At 46.2% G+C, this 6,609-nt stretch overlaps 1 pseudogene; it reads right to left on the bottom strand.

Annotated features, from left to right (window-relative positions):
- Positions 1-389: 389 nt before the first annotated feature.
- On the bottom strand, positions 390-3,997 carry LOC119279967 (annotated as a pseudogene).
- Between the last annotated feature and the right edge of the window lie 2,612 nt (positions 3,998-6,609).

The raw sequence follows: 6,609 nt of genomic DNA on the forward strand, positions 1-6,609 counted from the left end.
TGATACCAATTGTTGGAACTTCTCCCACAGGATTGATCACATCAAATCACGACGAACACGCACACACAAAAACTGATAGCCAAGAGCTCTTGTCGTGCCCTTAGTTTCTCTATTTATTTTCTTGTTTTCTCTTGGTGTTACAATAGCTAGCCCTGACTATGTATATATAGACGCAGGGTGAGAAACGATGGCTTACAAAGCCGACTCCAACTAATACTCGTACATGACCAGTACTCGTACATAGACACCTAGCCGGACAACTACATGAAACTGACATGGACTCAACCTTCCTAACATGACTAGCACAAGCCAAATTAGGCACCTAACCGGACTCTACTAATCACAGGCAAGCCTGATCATCTTTGCTAACCCTGACATGACTCTATGTACTAGTACTTACCAAAATATAACACATATGCTTGGATTACTCTAACACAAGGCGTTGGTGTGTGGAGGCACGGCAGCCTGATGATCTCCTTGTCAGTCAGAGCTCCTACAACAGCGTCCGCCTCTTTGCACGCGCGGATTAGGGCCTGTGGATGGCTGAAAACTAGGAATATTGACGACAGGTGGATGTCTATGTCGAAGGGCGGGACCACACCATCAAGGCTATCGATCTTGGGAATGATCTCATCAGCGAAGTCCATTTGCGGGTGATGATTGTCCCTCCCAGTTCTCCCAGTCCATTTGCATGAGGTCGCCGAAGGATTCGTAGTTTCCGAAGATCGCATGGTCATCGTCGAACGAGGCGTGGATGCTCCACCCCACTGGCAAGTTGGCATGGGTCCTAATCCTGCGCCCCCTGTGTGACACAACCACGTCGCCTCAGGTGATGAACGACGCGCAGGAGAGCTCTCCCGTAACCATAGACGCGGTGTGCGGGCACAGTGGTAGAACAATGTCCCGGCGCCCGCTCTCTCGAGGGGATAGAGGTCGTGGTGTCTACTGTGTTGTGGACGGGGACGGGAATCGCCTCCTTGCCGTTGGACATGTCCAGTGTGATGTAGCCGGGCGGCTGAATATTGGTGTCGAGCTAGCTAGTTGATGAGGTCTCTGGAGGAGCGCCAGATGTTGCTGCCGACGGCTTCCTTGGCCAGGCAGATGCACGAGCTTCAACTGGCAGACCTCGTGGCCATACTTGTGGGGGCCGTGGGTGGCGGAGACCACATTGTAGAGGCCGTCCTATATGTACAGCTTGCCGCTGGGGCCGGCGTCGCAGTCTTGGCAGTGGATGACGCACACCTATATGTCGTACTCGCAGCTGTATACGAGGGTGAGGTTGCTGCCCTGGAACTCCTATTCGGAGTGGGGGTCGCAGCGGTTCCGCGGGCGGCCGCCGCTCCCCGTGTAGATCAAGACGTCTCCGTTGTCGTGGTCGTCAAGGTACCTGCCCGTGGAGATAATGCTCGTGGCGACGCAGATGCCCTCGTCGAGCTTTAGTGGGCACGTTGCCGATGTCGGCGTGCATTTGGTTGTGCAGGCCGAGGACGAGGAGCTCGGAGCGGTAGTTGAAGGCGTTGTCAACAAAGACGACCAACACGGGTCCTACGATGCGCTTATCGCGGTCGAGGAAGAGCCCCCCTTTGATCATTCACTACAAGAAATGTGTTAATACATGACGGATACAGTCTGTCACAAATGTGTACATAACTGTCATGTTAGGGCATTCATGACGGATTCTGAATTCGTCATGTATATCGCGTGATAATTTGGCCATCATGCACTCCTTGACGGAACACCAAATCCGTCATGGATCCATGACAGTTCCTGGCCGTCACAACTTACTATTAGATAACGGCGTTAACCATGAATTCCACATCATCATCTGACATGGCAGCCAACATGGATCTGACGTGGCAGCCCATATGTTTAGAACTTTGGCCCACTAATTTTTTTATGGCCCTTGTGATAAATGGCCCAAAGAAAGTTCTGGCCCATGTTGTAATTAGCCCAAATAGGGTTTCCTCACTATTTAGTTATTATTTTACGAAATCAGCTGCCAATTAGTGTGTGTCAACTCAGATTTTGAGCCCACAAGTTATTCTTAGATTTCTGTTCATACCATCAAGTAAGAAGAAATTAAATTAAACAGACAACTAAGAACAAAAATTACAAAGAGAAAACAAATTACATCCAGGAACAAAGCCAAAATGGATCGCTAAAAACAAAAATTAAAGGAAAAATAAATTACATGCAGGAGCAAAGACAAAATGGGCCACTAAAAAAATTACAAAAGGACATTCGCAACGAAGGCGACAACCCCCCACTCTATCTGTGCCCATCGCTTCATGGTGATGCAGCGACTCCAGTGTCCTTGATGGTGGCCCTCCTCGCCGTTTTAGCTCGATTCAGTGCCGCTTTTGCACATCAGATGCGCGGCGCTAGATGGGGATTACATGCAGGTGGCCGCACCAGTATCCATTGCCCTGGGACCTCGAGCACCAGTCCCCATTGCCCTGGATCTCGTCGTCCAAACTACAGTTCGGCGCGCCCACGAACAGGCCCGCTCCCATTGCCCACGAACAGGCCCACGAACACGACCTGCATCAAGTGCACCGACGCCTGGATCAAGCCGGTGGGGAGGAAAGGGGCAGGGGAGGCTAGAGGTGAGGGAAGGGAATGGCCTCACCGGGATCCGCCCACGGTTTCCGTGGACTCACGGATCGTGATGGGATCCGGCTGGGGATGAGGACACTGCGGCGATGCGGTGCGTGTGCAGGGGGCGTGGCCGGTTGAGGCGGAGATGGGCATGGTGGGGAGGCATCGGGAGAGGAGGATGTGTGCACGATGGCGAAAAGCCAGGAGGGGAGGAGGTGGGTATGGCGGAGAGGGTGCCGGTGTGCGGGTTCCGGCGGCGTGGGGTCGCTTGTGCATCGGCGAGATTTGGGGGAATCAGAGAGGATTTCTCTGGAAGACGGCAGTGCGTGGTGGGCTGCAGAACACACTGGAAAGGGGGTCAGGTTTGGTAGCCGTCGGATCTCAGAGCATCCGACGGTTTGGAATGGCGATCCGTGGGACTGTATGGTCAACCAATGAGAGCGCGAGTTTTCCCTCACACTGGATCGCCACATCAGCAGGAGCAGCTCATTTTCCCCTTAAGAAAACAGCAGCAGGCCGTGACGGTTTAGGCGACCTATAAAAGACAAAGCTAAATCTTTTTTTTGATATAAAAACAAATCTAAATCTAGCAATCCGTTCTATCAGCTTCACCTCACCAACCATGATGGAGAAGTAAGACTATGTTTATTCCCATCTAGATGAACTTAATAAATTATATTCATATTTTCTTTCGAGTAAACGTCACATATTACATATATACTTGTTATACACGAGTGTGTTTTTTATGTCCGCAATCTTTCACACCATGATTTTTTTTTGAGAGAGATGGCGTGCTCCGTTAGGGCACCACACCACGATTTTTTAACTAACTTATATTGAACTATTCAAATAGGTGAGAGGTGGGTGGTCTCATTTTTCACCTAAAACAAATACTTTACGTTTATTATCAAAAGGAAAATGTCAGAATGCACCTTTAGTCGGGATGGTAGCGTAGTTATCACGTGCTAGTCTCTTAACCTTAGGGGGATTAGGATTAAGTATCAATTGCATTTCTTTGTATTGAAACTTAAAATCTACAGTCTTCATAAAAAAAGTCATATGGGCTTAGTGGAGTTTTGGGGTACATTCACATCGTGCTGATCGATGACGGTTTCTGTGACGGATAAGGAAAAGCTGTCACCGACTATGACAGATTCTCAGAACGTCACGAGAAATCCGTCATGTATTAACAGGTTTCTTGTAGTGATTGCGCTGAGGGCCCGCAAGTCGGCCCGGTTGCACTTGCGCCTCCCGGGGTTGTGCTCGGCGTTGCGTCAGTGTGGTTGCGGTGGTAGCGGCCCCGGAGCGCCTCGAAGGTGAGTCGCGCACGTCACACCAGCTCGAGATAATGGTGCATGTCCTCCTGCGCCGATATGACCCGCAGTCGCACAATCTCCATCGCCGGGTTGGCTTGCGCGCTGGGCGGAGGGGGAGACGGCGCCCGTGGCAGTGGCGGGGGCAGGGGAGAGTTTGGGCGTGACGGCGGAGGAGACGGTGGACGTAGCGAAGGTGGGGCAGGTGGCATGCGCGCTAGGCCGGGCGGAGGAGGGCCGTCGTCATGACTGTCGTGCAGCAGTCCGTTTCCAAGATCGATCAGCAGGCCATCTAGTTATCGTTGATTGTTGGCTACTTGCGCGCTGGTCCTTTCTCTAGTTGTGGTTGATTATATGCTGGTTCGTTTTTTATTATAGAGATAGAGCGAACGTGTTGGGGAGATGTGCATGATGAGTTTGAAAATAATCCCATTTGCTCGCTAATTAATATCAGTGAAGACCAGAAATAGTGTAGAGACAACTGTAATTTAATTTAGTGTCTGAGGGTGTCATGTACTGACGTATCCAAGTTATCGGAATGACATGATGGAGTAGTTCAGCTTATAAGATAAATATCAGCTAGATTACTTTGGTGGGTAGTTCATCAAACTCCTAGGTGAAGATGAGGAATGCATAGATTAGAAAACTATTCATGTAATTAAAAAAGTGTTTAACACATTTATACAAAGAAATTCATGTAATTCAAAAAGTGGTCGGTGTATTTTTCATAAAATTTTCTATCATTCAAAAAAATCCTTTATTAAAGATCCATGTAATAAAAAAAATGTTCCACACATTTATATAAATGTGGATGTGATTACAAAGAGTGTTGAATACATTTTACGAAATGTTCATTTCATTTTATTAGAATGTATTTACGTAATAAAGTTGTTAATATATTATAGTAATACGATGTCATTATTACTAACACTTACTTTTATCATAGATATCCACGAAGCCAACCTGATGACATTTGACGAAACACTTTTTTTACGTCAATGATCGCGTTCAAGCCAGGAAAAATGGACGCTAGAATAATTTGTGTATCAACATGGTGCATGCAACATTTCTTTGCCAAATGTCGTTATATCTCTTTTTGGTTTAATAATGTATTATACTCAATAAAATAGTACGATAAAGTGTCAGCATTTTTGCTTGTCAACTTATAGTGAACCCCTTTTGGCATTATGCTTCAATGTATGATACACGTACTCCTATTCAAATATTTGGTTTTATACAAAGGTGAATTATTTCTTTTCGCTGGGATTGATAAAAATTATAGTATGCAATCGGAAGATATTATTCACTCATAAATTCTGAGAAAAAATCGGATACATCCGCAAGATCCGATACATCCACAACATTTCCTAATTGGAAACAAATGACATTAATTAAATGGCTTTCGAGATTTGGAAGGCAATATTAAGTCTCCATAAATACGGGCATCGACTTCCTAATTCCCTACACACCCTAGTTCGCATATATTCCATCAGGAATAACCGATCACTCACGAGTTTTCGATCATCGATGGAGGCGATCATTGGAAACACTGCGCCCGTGGAGGTTGCTGTGCCCATGCCCCAGGAGGTTGCTATCCCCGAGGCCCAAGAGGTTGTGCCTGAGCCCCAGGAGGCTATGCCCGCGCCCATTCATCTTCTGCCCTATTGTGAGTTACCAGATTCTTTTTACGCAGCTAACAGATTATTAGAAAGAAACAACTTTTTTATTTCAACCCTATTGTAAGTGAGTTACCAGATGTTAAAGGTAGGTACCAAATTTTTGCTGCTCTTAATTTGCTGTAAATATTATTGTTTGGTCACAACAATCAGATTATTTGAAAAATGTCGCCATTTTAACATACTCTTATTCCAATTTACCACACTTGTTGCTAAAGGTTGTTGTGCATTTTTTTTTTGTGTTGTAGCACAATCTGGATAAGAAGCGATACACCATATCGGATAGGAACCAGCCTCCGGATGCTACATGACACCCTACTTTTAACGTCAGCAAGTCTTCGTCCCGCATGCTTCAATCTTGTTGTTCGTAAGCTTGCGAGCGCGGAAAAGTATAGAGGCATGCAGGCACCAACTTGGTTGGAAGCAAACCAATTTTTGACTTGTAGTTTCATGCTCAGTCGCGGGCTGTTAAGTATTTCTGGATGCCTCAAGGACAACGCACCACGATGCTAATTAACAATGATGTTGTCCAGCTCTTTCCTAAATATGATGTGTTCAGCTCAATAGTTGTAAGAAACGATCATTCTTAATGTTTATTTTAATATCATAATAGCAATTAACATGTGTCGACCTGATGCAGTATCTACTACCGTTGACTATCCTGGATTCCTCATACGGGCTACTTGTAGTAAACCGTATGAGAAGGAGGGTTGTTGTACTGGATCCATCACGAGACGTCGGGCAAGTTGGAGAGAGCACTCATAACAAAGAGATGATGAAGGAAATCACATTGTTGAAGCAATAATTCAATGATGTGTTGCAGGCTAGGATCCCGGATTGGAATACCCCACTCATGGATTGGCGACATAGAATGTCTTCTAATGCTCGCCGGTAATGTGCTAAATTGATCATATACAGAAGATGCATACCATTATAATGCTCGCCCGTAATGTACTAAATTTACCATGTCTTGTAATATTAACACTTTTTCTATGTCAAAGCAAAGACTCTGGTTTCTTTGT

This window comes from Triticum dicoccoides, chromosome 3B (genome assembly GCF_002162155.2).
Source record: "Triticum dicoccoides isolate Atlit2015 ecotype Zavitan chromosome 3B, WEW_v2.0, whole genome shotgun sequence".
Taxonomy (NCBI): Eukaryota; Viridiplantae; Streptophyta; class Magnoliopsida; order Poales; family Poaceae; genus Triticum; species Triticum dicoccoides.